This window comes from Trichosurus vulpecula, chromosome 4 (assembly GCF_011100635.1).
Source record: "Trichosurus vulpecula isolate mTriVul1 chromosome 4, mTriVul1.pri, whole genome shotgun sequence".
Taxonomy (NCBI): domain Eukaryota; kingdom Metazoa; phylum Chordata; class Mammalia; order Diprotodontia; family Phalangeridae; genus Trichosurus; species Trichosurus vulpecula.
The window spans coordinates 318,987,302-319,000,175 of record NC_050576.1 but is presented as its reverse complement, the minus strand read 5'-3'; the positions used below and the strand labels follow the sequence as shown (position 1 = coordinate 319,000,175).

Sequence of the window (12,874 nt, the reverse complement as noted above, 5' to 3'; positions counted from 1 at the left end):
AGGTTTTTTGTCATATTATCAATCATAGCACTTAGAGACATTTGAATAGCACAGGAACCATTATGCAAACGTCTTTGCATAGAAAATGAATCCGAAAGGGCACAATCAAAGACAATTTACCTTTTCAATCCACAATATAGCTGTATTACGACAAGGTTGAACTTTACTAAATAAGCATAACTGTGAAGTCATCAACAGAACCTTCATTGACTCCCCGGGATAAAAACCTGAGATGGCTAGTCCATTTCAGAGTGGGCTCTTTTAGATTTAAATTCCAGTGGGTCAGGGTCTATGTCTAAAATAACATGATGTAGCTGAAAGAACCCTGGATTTGAAGTCAGAGGACCTTGATTCATACTCAAATGCTACTGTTACTTGCCTCTGTGACATGGGGAAAGTTTTCAGCTATCTCTAGACATGAGTTTCTCCATACACAAACTGAATAGGCAGCAAACAATGGCATTTGCGGTGACTTTTGCATATGCACATACGTGTGTATATATATATATATGTTATCTATTATATAAAATATGCATGTATGTTTTTATCATTCTATGTAGAGCCTAGAATAGCAAGTGGCTTCTAAGTTTTTGTTTGTTTTTAAATAGTAACCATGAAGTCTTGATGCCCTTGTTGGTAGCCAAATATCATATGGGCCCTGACTCTTTACAATTTAAACAATATTATGATTTAGGGCAGGGCTGTCCAAAACATGGGCCGTGCTCCCCCATGTGGCCTGCCTGTGTCCACCACAAGCACAGAAATCAACACAAATGCTTTAGTTAAAGCATTTATATCAATTTCCATGCCCACAGTAAACACAGGTGGGCCCATAAAATCGCACTGCAGGGTGCATGCTACCCTTGGCCGCACTTTGGACAGCCCTTGATTTAGGGAATAGAATTAAGCATCCCAGAACAAAGCGCACACAAACCCATAAATTCATTTCTCACTACTATTCTTCAAAATTCAAATTATTTTTAATTATAATTGTGAAGCTTCTAATATGAAGAAAGGAACATGCCATTACTGACTTGTCTTGTGGGCTTCAATAAGGTGCTTCTTTTCTTGGGGATGAATTCATTTGCTGTAAAATGAGTAGCTGGCCTAGATGATATATGTTTGCTTCTAGTTAACATTGGGTTATGCAGGATGCCACCCCCTCCCCCAACACACACACACTCACCAGTTTCCCCATTGGAAAAATGTGTCCTTTGGGCTCTGGAACTATCTTTAATTTTTCTGAATCTCCTTAATGCTTTTGCTTTGATTGAACTGTTTTTATGATATCATTCTTGGCAAATCCTTTCCTTCCTTACAGACTTCAGCTGTGACTGGACAGTTCTAAGAAGTCCAATTAGTGCGTGATAATTGACATGTTTTATTTATAGTGATCTTGTAGAAATATCTGTACTCGTAATAGAGTTGCCAAAGACTTTCAGGCTCTATTTGCCAGGTACGGGCCCTTAAATTCAAGAGGGCACAATCACCTACTGGGCTGTTCATCTTTTTCCAGGCTGGTATCATTTATACAATCCATATGGGTTTAACCCTTATGTTGTCTTGTGGCCTTCAATTGCTTTATTTCTGAAGGCTATACATCTGTCTCTTAATGGATGACAATTTTATATCACATGTTACATTGAACACTCACTCAGATGCAATTACTCCCTTTCATCACTAGATGGTGCTTATTAAATTTTAGTTACATTTAAGCAATGTTTCTACAAGGACAACTTGAAAGTCACAATGTTATATTTTTAAAAATTTCTGTATACTAATATCTCATAACTTCACAGCTATTTTATAGCATTCTATAACTAGGCATATACAAACTATACATGCACATATGTATATAATAATATTATATAAATACATGCATGCATACATATAAAAATCTATTGCTCAATAAAGCTTTTTCATGTCTCTCTTTAAATAAGTTCTCTAATATTATTTATCATTCATATAGAATGCACAATTATCAATAAAAACCCTAAGCTTACTACTTAAGTGGTAACCTGGTTTCCTTTCTGATTTTGTTTCTTGACACTTATTCTTGACTGGTAACTCAGCAGTTTCTATTCCAAGTTCCCTAGGACTCCTACTGATTGAAGACAATACAAGCATTTGAGTTTCTGTCACATAAAGTGGGGATAGATTTATTTCTTATTTTAGTGAGTCAGTGATAGTAGAAGTGAGAGTTAAGAATGATGATTAGATGGTTTGGGTTAACCACAAAATATTAATAACTAGCATTTGTTTTGTGCTTTATGGTTTAAAAGCAATGTGCAATTATCTCATTTTTGCATTCACATATCCCTACAAAGTAGCTCGTCCTTCCTCCTCCTCCTCCTCCTCTTCTTCTTCCTCCTCCTCCTCCTCTTCTTCCTCCTCCTCCTCCTCCTCCTACTACTACTGCTACTCCTCTAACATTTATGCAATGCTTATTATGTGCCATGTACCTTCCAAGTGCTTTGCAATTATTAACTAATTTGATTCTTACAACAAATCCTTGAGGTAGGTGTTAATAATAATAATAGCAAATTAGAATGTGACATCATCCAAACTTAGAATGAGGCATCTTCCCTAGTAATGGGTTCCTTACCTCTTCAGTTCTTCAAACAGATGTTGTGCAGAGGATTATTGTTCAGATATAGATTGGGCTAACTGAATTTCAATAAGCCTATGAATCTATGAAAACATATACTGAATTGGATTTTTTTTCTTTTTCACATAAGAGAAGTACACCTAATGTGAAGCAGATCATATTAAGCTACACAATAGAGTTCAATAATAGGAGCCTGGCTCTGCATGGGAGAAAGTACTGGAATGGATAGAAACAGGTAGAAAATTCATTTAATATTTAGTTTTAAATTCTATGTTTGCCCTTTGTAGGAGACAAAATTTTGGGGAGACTTCCCATGGAAATACAGATTAAATGGAGCCTTTCTGAGTCCCTGCCACAGTGATAAATGTTGCATGCACCTGGTCAAAAGAACTATCAAGACTTAGGTAGAAACCAAAATTGATTCCAGACCACTCATGGTATCTCTTTATTTTTTGAAAAGCTGACTACCCTAATCCCCAGTACCGGAAAGTCAGGTCACTTCTCCTCTCCCCCAGATTCACCAATATCCTGAGGGAGCTGGCTATGCAATGGTAAAAGAGAGCTGGGACTAGAGTTAGAAAATCCTCAGTAGGAATCTGGCCAGACAGTTGTTCAGCCCAAGTGAATATACCTCCAGGCTAGCTCCACTGAAAGAGCAAGTGAAGAGCCCTGAGGGCAGCTGGGTGAGAGGTAGCCTCACCTTCAGCCACAGCAGCTTTCACCTCCCAGACAGTGTAGGGAGTCAGGCATCAGAGCAGGGGAAGATTGAGGTAACCTCTGCTGACAAGGGACACCAGGCCTAGAAATGGTCCAAGGTGAGAAGGAAGCAGTAGTCACTTAGTGAGCACAGGAATGGTGGAGAAGAGATGCTGTTGGCTGTGGGCACTCACAGGAGAGCTGAATTCTTGGTTTCATTTCTAGGCCAGAGGGGAGAACTAAAGGGTCATACCCACTGGAGGATTCTCAGGGAGCAAGAGCTTTTCCAGCTTACTCTGCCAAGGGGCCCTAGATGTGGCTTGGAGGGGGAAAGGAGTGCAGAGGTTAGGCCCAGGACAAAGTTCCAGAAATGACAGTAAGAAGGACTTGAGACCAGAGGCACCATCCTCCAAACCCCAGGATAAGAAGTGATTATAATAACAAGCTGCCAATTTTTTTTTTTTAAAAATGAGAAATCAAAAGAGAAAGAACACAACTATAGACAGTTACTATGAGAATAGAGAAGACCAGGGTTCATCTTCAGAGGAGGACAGTGAAGCAAAAAAAAAAAAAACCTCTTCTACCCCAAAGAGTAACATCAAATGGTCACCTGCCCAAAAAGAATTCAGAGAAAAATTAAAAAAAAAGATTTCAAAGACCAAATAAAAGAGATTGAGGAATTTTTTTAAGAACCTTCTAAGAAAAGCAAAGAGATTATGAAAGGAAAGTCAACCAATCAGAAAAGGAGATCCAGACTCTTAGGGAAGAAAACAACTCCTTGAAAATTAAAATTGGATAAGGAGGAGCCAGCAAAGTTATAAGAGATCAAGAAATAACAAAACAAAATATATAGAATGAAAAAATAGAAGAGAATGTGAAACTTCTCATAAGAAAAACAACTGATCTAAAAATAGATCAGGAAGAGAAAACATAAGAATAATCAGACTACCTGAAAGTTATGATTTAAAAATAATAAGAATCTTGATAAAATAATAGAAGAAATAATTACGACAATTGTCCTGAGGTGGGGAAAGTAGAAACAGAAAAAATAATCTGACAATCACTACCTAAAAGAGGTGCTATGAGGAAAACCTACAAGAATATCATAGCCAAAAGCTTAAACCCCCAGGTTAAGGAGAAAATATTACAAGCAACAAGGAAAAAATAATTCAATATGGCAGAGCCACAATTAAAATTACACAACAAAAAGCAGCAGCTTTACTAAAAGACTGCAGGTCTTGGAACACTATATATTGAAAAAATGGCTCTGAACCAATTCTAGAACTGCAGAACCCACAAAACATCAGAGGGAAACAGGGCTCCAGCCCAGGACAGCCTGGATGGTCTCTGGGTGAGGTCTATCCCACACAGAGCTGGGAGCTGGGAGCTGGGAGCGGAGCAGAGCAGAGCCCAGCCATGAGCGGCTTGGACCAACCAGACCAGGAGCCAGGGGGAGTGGGGCCCTAGCACCCTGAATCAGTGAGCTGCGGCAGTTACCAGACTTCTCAACCCACAAACACCAAAGACAGCGGAGAAGGTTAGTGGGAAAAGCTGCCCGAGCGGAAGGAGTTCGCAGTTCAGCCACCACGCCCAGGGCAGCGGAGGTGGGGCAGCTACAGCTGCTGTTGCTTCCAGCCCCAGGCCCATCTGGTGGGAGGAATTAAGTGGCGGATCAGAGCAGGAGTGCACAGCCTCCTGAAGATCTAAGCCCAGTCCAGGTTGGGGGTTCTTGGGGAAGGAGGAGTGCTGGTGTGGCAGAGCTGGTGCATCCCCCCCAAACGTGGAACATAGAACTCTTTAGTCTACAAGCAGTCATACCCCACTGAAAAACTCAAGGGTCAAGTTAGGTGGTTGGGAATATGGCCAGGCAGCGAAAACACACCCAGATTCAGTCTCAGACTTTGGATTCTTTCTTTGGTGACAAAGAAGACCAAAACATACAGCCTAAAGAAGTCAACAAAGTGCAAAAGCCTATACCAAAAGCCTCCAAGAAAAACATGAATCAGTCCCAGGCCATGGAAGAGCTCAAAAAGGATTTGGAAAAGCAAGTTAGAGAAGTGGAGGAAAAATTGGGAAGAGAAATGAGAAGGATGCGAGAAACCATGAAAAACAAGTCAATGACTTGCTAAAGGAGACCCAAAAAAATACTGAAAAATACACTGAAGAAAACAACACTTTAAAAAATAGATTAACTCAAATGGCAAAAGAGCTCCAAAAAGCCAATGAGGAGAAGAATGCCTTGAAAGGCAGAATTAGCCAAATGGAAAAGGAGGTCCAATGGACCACTGAAGAAAATACTACCTTAAAAATTAGATTGGAGCAAGTGGAAGCTAGTGACTTGATGAGAAATCAAGATATTATAAAATAGAACCAAAGGAATGAAAAAATGGAAGACAATGTGAAATATCTCATTGGAAAAACCATTGACCTGGAAAATAGAACCAGGAGAGATAATTTAAAAATTATTGGACTACCTGAAAGCCATGATCAAAAAAAGAGCCTAGATATCATCTTTCAAGAAATTATCAAGGAGAACTGCCCAGATATTCTAGAGCCACAGGGTAATATAGAAATTGAAAGAATCCACCGGGGGAACCCGAGCTGTGTGAAGGCGGCAGCGGCTCTTGCCTGGGCTGGAGAACTGGCGGAGTTCCAAACTCCGGGTGGCGGCAGGAACGGGAGTTCCCAGAGCAGGGAGCTATGGGCCAATGCCCTCGGCTGGAGGCCCTGAATCCTACCTCAGTCCACGGTGACGAACTTCGGGGCACCGAAAGTGACCATGTTCTAGAGCTTACTGTTCCAAGAGATTGTGGTGCCAAGTGTGATTCTGCCTAAGTCTGAGGAGGAAAAGATCCAGAAGTTGATGGCCTGACCACCTACTAAAGGCAGCAGTGAAAAGACATGGCGGGGCTTTGTTTATGGTCCATTCAGCTGTGGATGCTAACTATGCATATTCTTCAGTTAGCAGCATCAAGAGGCAGGAGCTATGGCAGCTGAGCAAGGCCACCTGACTCCAGGGTGCTTTCCCTGGGTATCATCAACAGAGACTTCTCTTTCCCCACAGCAGCAACATGACATCTCTGCCTGTTTGACAGAGACTGAGGGCATGTTCCTTGATCCACAACCACAGCTTAAAGCCTGCAGGAGGAGGGTCAGAGACCATTTCCATTACAGCTGAGGAAAATGAAATTTCCATTTTATTTGGTACCTTGTAGAGACAATGCACTAACTTTTAGGAAGAGGAGTGAGGAAGAGGTTGAATTGTTTAGTGGAAACTTATGTGGTTATGGCTACTGACCCAACGTGATCAGAGGGGGCAAGTGTCACTTAGAGACTTATGACAGGCTATACCATGTTGCAGAATGGGGGAGTGGGGAATGGAGGCCAAACCTGGATGCTGCAATGGTCCAATCGCATCCGGCTTACCTGGCTCAGCTTTATACTCTTCATCATTTTGGTTTTCTTCCCCCTCATTGCCCACTACTATGTTACCACCTTGGATGAGGCAGATGAGGCAGGCAAATGCATCTTTGGGCCACGAGCTGGCAATGAGTTGTGTGAGGTGAAGCATGTGTTAGACGTTTGCCGTATCCACGAGTCAGTCAGTGAAGAACTCCTGCAGCTTGAAGCCAAACGGCAGGAACTAAACAGCTAAATTGCCAAGCTCAATCAGAAGATCAAAGCCTGTAAAAAGAGTATTGAGAATGCCAAACAAGACCTACTGCAGCTCAAGAATGTCATCAGCCAGACTGAACATTCCTACAAAGAGCTGATGGCCCAAAATCAGCCCAAACTTTCCCTGCCTATCTGACTGTTACCAGAAAAAGATGATGTTGGCTTGCTTTACCCTAAACTTCTCCGTAGTTGCAGGCTGCACAATTGCCTTGACTACTCTCGCTGTCCGCTCACTTCTAGCTTCCCAGTCTATGTCTATGATAGTGACCAGTTGGCCTTTGGCAGCTATCTGGACCCCCTGGTCAAGCAGGCTTTTCAGGCCACAGCACGAACCAATGTCTATGTCACAGAGAATGCTGACATTGCCTGCCTTTATGTGATTCTAGTGGGAGAAATGCAGGAGCCATTGGGTCTATGGCCTGCTGAACTAGAACAACAGTTGTACCCTCTGCCCCATTGGCGGACAGGTGGACACAACCACCTCCTCATCAACCTGTCATGGAAGTCAAATACACAGAATTTACTGTATAATGTCAGTACGGGTCGAGCGATGGTGGCCCAGTCCACCTTTTATGCTACTCAGTACCAACCTGGCTTTGACATAGTCATATCACCACTAGTCCATGCCATGTCAGAGCCTAACTTCCTGGAGATCCCTCCACAGGTGCCAGTCAAGATGAAGTATCTCTTCAGCTTCCAAGGGGAGAAAATTGAGTCACTGCGGTCCAGCCTCCAGGAGGCCCGTTCCTTTGAAGAGGAGATGGAAGGTGACCCTCTTGCTGACTATGATGACCGAATCATTGCCACCCTGAAAGCAGTACAGGACAGCAAGCTTGATCAGGTGCTGGCAGAGTTTACCTGTAAGAATCAGCCTAAACCTAGCCTGCCTACTGAGTGGGTACTGTGTGGGGAGAGGGAGGACCACTTAGAATTGCTGAAACTTTCCACCTTTGCTCTGATTATCACACCAGGTGATCCCTACTTGGTGATCTCTGCTGGATGTGCCATGAGGCTCTTTGAGGCACTAGAAGTTGGAGCTATTCCAGTGGTGCTGGGGGAGCAGGTGCAGCTTCCCTACCAAGATGTGCTACGGTGGAATGAGGCGGCCTTGGTAGTGCCCAAGCCACGGGTCACAGAAGTTCACTTCCTGCTGCGGAGCCTCTCAGACAGAGATCTGCTGGCCATGTGGCACCAAGGCCGCTTCCTTTGGGAAATCTACTTCTCCACAGCTGACAGTATCTTCAACACAGTTCTGGCTGTGGTTAGGACTCGCATCCAGATCCCAGCTGCTCCCATCCAGGAAGAGGCAGCAGTTGAGATTCCCTGTCGCTCAGGCAAAGTGGCAGGTACTGACCCCAACATGGCAGATAATGGGGATCTGGACCTGGGGCCAGTGGAAACAGAACCACCCTATGCCTCTCCTAAATACCCCCGCAACTTTATCTTGACTGCCACTGATCTTTATCGCAACTGGAACTCAGCCCCAGGGCCTTTCCACCTTTTCCCACACACACCTTTTGACCCTGTTTGGCCTTCAGAGGCCAAATTTCTTGGCTCTGGCACTGGATTCAGGCCCATTGGTGGAGGAGCAGGAGGTTCTGGCAAGGAGTTCCAGGCAGCATTGTAGGCAGTGTTCCAAGAGAACAGTTCACAGTGGTGATGTTGACTTATGAATGAGAGGAGGTGCTCATGAACTCCTTAGAGTGATTGAATGGCCTCCCTTACCTGAACAAGGTGGTAGTGGTATGGAAGTCTCCAAAGCTTCCATCAGAGGACCTCCTGTGGCCCAACATTGGCTCCCCATTATGGTGGTCCGCACTGAGAAGAACAGCTTGAACAATCCCTTCTTACCATGGAATGAAATCAAGATGAGGTCATCCTGTCCATTGATGACGATGCTCACCTATGCCACGATGAGATCATGTTTGGCTTTCGGGTATGGAGAGAAGCTCAAGATCGTATTGTGGGTTTCCCTGGGCGATACCATGCTTGGGACATTCCGCATCAGTCCTGGCTCTATAATTCCAACTACTCCTATGAGCTATCCATGGTGCTGACAGGTGCTGCCTTTTTTCACAAGTATTACACCTACCTGTACTCCTATGTGATGCCTCAGGCCATCAGGGATATGGTAGATGAGTACATCAACTGTGAGGATATTGCCATGAACTTCCTCATCTCTCATATCACCCGGAAACCCCCCATCAAGGTGACTTCTCGATGGACATTCCGATGCCCAGGGTGCCCCCAGGCCTTGTCCCATGATGACTCCCATTTCCACAAGCGGCACAAGTGTATCAACTTCTTTGTCAAGGTGTATGGCTACATGCCCCTGCTGTACATACAGTTTCAGGTGGACTCTGTCCTCTTCAAGACCCACCTACCCCATGAAAAGACCAAGTGTTTCAAGTTCATTTAGAGGCACCTGGGGATTTGGCGATCAGATCGTGTGGAGGAAGGGAGATGGCACCTGCAGGCCAGAGGGTTAGGAACCCTTTTGGACATCCACCAGCTGGGTGGTCCAGGCTGGCCACTGCTGAGGAAGGGGGCCAGCAAGAGTGGAAGGGAACATCTGCCTTCAGTCTTGATGCCAGCCCTGCCCAGGCACATGCGAATACTGGACTGCTCCCTGCTAGAGCTTTGGCGAAGAGATGCCAGGGTTCCACCAACAAGATATTCAGTAGCTTACACTAAGGACCATGGAGTTAGTCACTCACTGAGTATGTTAGCCCAGAACACCTGGTTTGTGGTTTTTATAATAATAATAATGGTTATTATTATTTTAAAAAAAAAGAAAGTATCCACTGATCGCCTCCTCAAATAGACCCCAAAAAGAAATCTCCTAGGAATATTGTTGCGAAATTCCAGAGCTCCCAGATCAAGGAGAAAATACTGCAAGCCGCCAGAAAGAAACAATTTGAGTATTGTGGAAACATAATCAGAATAATCCAAGATCTGGCAGCTTCTACATTAAGAGATTGAAAGGCTTGGAATACAATATTCTGGAGGTCAATGGAGCTAGGATTAAAACCTAGAATCACCTACCCAGCAAAACTGAGTATCATGCTCCAAGGAAAAATATGGATTTTCAATAAAATAGAGGACTTTCAAGTTTTCTCAGTGAAAACACCAGAGCTGAATAGAAAATTTGACTCTCAAACACAAGAATCAAGAGAAGCATGAAAAAGTAAACAAGAAAGAGAAATCATAAGGGACTTACTAAAGTTGAACTGTTTTGTTTACATTCCTACATAGAAAGATGATGTGTATGATTCATGAGACCTCAATATCATAGTAGCTGAAAGGAATATGCACACACACACACACACACACACACATATATATATATGTATATGTATATATATGTTTATGTATATATATATAAGTGAATGTGCATGTAAGTATATATGTATGTGTATATATATATATATATATATATATATATATATATATATATATATCTATAGATATAGAGAGAGAGAGAGAGAGAGAGAGAGAGAGAGAGAGAGAGAGAGAGAGTGGACACAGGGTGAGTCAAAGATGAAGGGAAGATATCTAAAAGAAATAAAATCAAATTAAGGGATGAGAGAGGAATATATTGAGAGAGGGAGATAGGGAGAGATAGAATTGGGTGGATTATCTTGCATAAAGGTGGTAAGAGGAAGCAGTTCTGTGGGAGGAGGGGAGAGGGCAGGTGAGGGGTGAATGAGTGAATCTTGCTCTCATCAAATTTGGCCTGAGGAGGGAATACCATACATACTTAATTGGGTATCTTACCCCACAGGAAAGAACAAGGAAGAAGATAAAAAAGGGGGAGGATGATGGAGGGGAGGGAAGATGGGGGTGGAGGTAATCAAAAACAAACACTTTGGAAAGGGGACAGGGTCAAGGGAGAAAATTCAATAAAGGGGGATGGGTTGGGAAGGAGAAGAATATAGTTAGTCTTTCACAACATGAGTATTGTGGAAGGGTTATACATAATGATACACATGTAGCCTATGTTGAATTGCTTGACTTCTTAGAGAGGGTGGGTGGGAAGGGAAGAGGGGAAATTTGGAACTCAAAGTTTTAAAAACAGATGTTCAAAAACAACAAAAATAAGGTTTTGCATGCAACTAGAAAATAAGATACATAGGCAATGGGGCATAGAAATTTATCTTGCCCTACAAGAAAGGAAGGGAAAAGGGGATGGGAGGGGAGTGGGGTGACAGAAGGGAGGACTGACTGGGGAACAGGGCAACCAGAATATACATCATCTTGGAGTGGGGGGGAGGGTAGAAATGGGGAGAAAATTTGTAATTCAAACTCTTGTGAAAATCAATGCTGAAAACTAAATATGTTAAATAAATAATTTTTTTAAAAAAGCCAGAACTTAATAGAAAATTTGACATACAATATCTAAGAGAAATATAAGGTAAACATTAGACTAATTACAAGGGACTCAAAAGGACAAATTTTTCACTTTTTATGTGGAAATGTAAACCGTATATTTAAAATTGTCATTAGTAATTGCATAGCTCAAAAGAAACAGTTGGGTATGGCTGAGTATGATGTGATTCTGAAAAAGAAAAAAGACGTAAGAAAAGGTAAAAAAAAAAGTAATCATCTTATACAAATGAGGTGTCAGAGGGAGAACTGAAACACAGGAATTAGATGAGGGAGGAGAGCCAGTAGTTCTGGAATCAAACTCTCATCAGGAATGAGTTAAAGAGAGAACAATGCACATACATGTAAAAGAGTATAAAAGTCTTGTAAATTCAGAAAGAAATAACAGGGTAAGAAGATGGGGAGAGGATAAAGGAGGGATAGGAAATAGGATCCAGCAGGGGTATAGAAGGGTTGTAGATTAAGGGGAATGGGATGAAGAGCGAACCACATATATATTGAGAAGAGTATGAAAATCTGAATTTAGAAAGAAATATGAGGGTAAGGGTATAAGATGGAGAGGAATTCTTGGAGGTGATACGTTAAGGAATAGGAAAGTGAGGAAGAAGGTAGAAGCAAAGTAGAAAAGTGAGGAGGGATAGGAATAAGGTGAGAAGCATGGTGAGGAAAATAGAGAGGAGGAAAATATATAAGTATTTGTAGTTTTAAATGTGAATGGGATGTATTTAGTCATAAAATGGAAACTGGTAACAGACTAAAATTTGAATTCAACAATATGCTGCTTTTAGGAAATGTTATAAAAACGAGAGATACACACAAAGATAAAATAAAGGTCAGGAATAGAATTTATTGTTTAAAAACATCATCATGATCTCAGACAAAGTTAGAGCAAAATAGATTTAATCAAAAGAGAAAAACAGGGAAACTACACTATGTATCAGCAATGTTATTCAATATTGTTTTAGATCATATAAAATAATGACAGTATAAATGAGAGTATACCTGCCAAAACAAACACAGGAACCATACAAATATAAATACAGAACACCTTTTATACAAAGTTATATCTAAAAAATTGAAGTAGTATTTATTGTCCATGGGTAGGAAAGGCTAATATATTTTTAAATGACAATTTTACATAAGCAAATATATTTATGTAATGCCATCCCAATTAAAATTACTAAAAATTATCTTACTGAGTCAGAAAAATAATAATAACAGGGTTCATTTGGATGAACAGAGGGTCAGGAACTTCAAGAAAACCAGGAGAAAAATATTTGAAGGAACTAGATTTAGTAGTATCAGACCTTAAACCACATGATAAGGTGAGAGCAGGGTTGAAGTGTAAAATGGATAATTTTGATTATTTTAAATTCAAAATTTCCTGCATAAATAAAGACTATGTAGCCAAGAATAGAGGGAATGCAGAAAATTAGGCGAGAAAACTCTCACAGACAATCACTCAGATAGAATGTGATTGGGTCCGAATATTGTTGTGGTGAAGGCAAT

The 12,874-nt window shown here is 41.6% G+C and overlaps 1 pseudogene; it reads left to right on the top strand.

Moving 5' to 3' along the window:
* The first annotated feature begins 6,641 nt into the window (after positions 1-6,641).
* Positions 6,642-9,398, top strand: LOC118848546 (annotated as a pseudogene).
* The last annotated feature ends 3,476 nt before the right edge of the window (positions 9,399-12,874 follow it).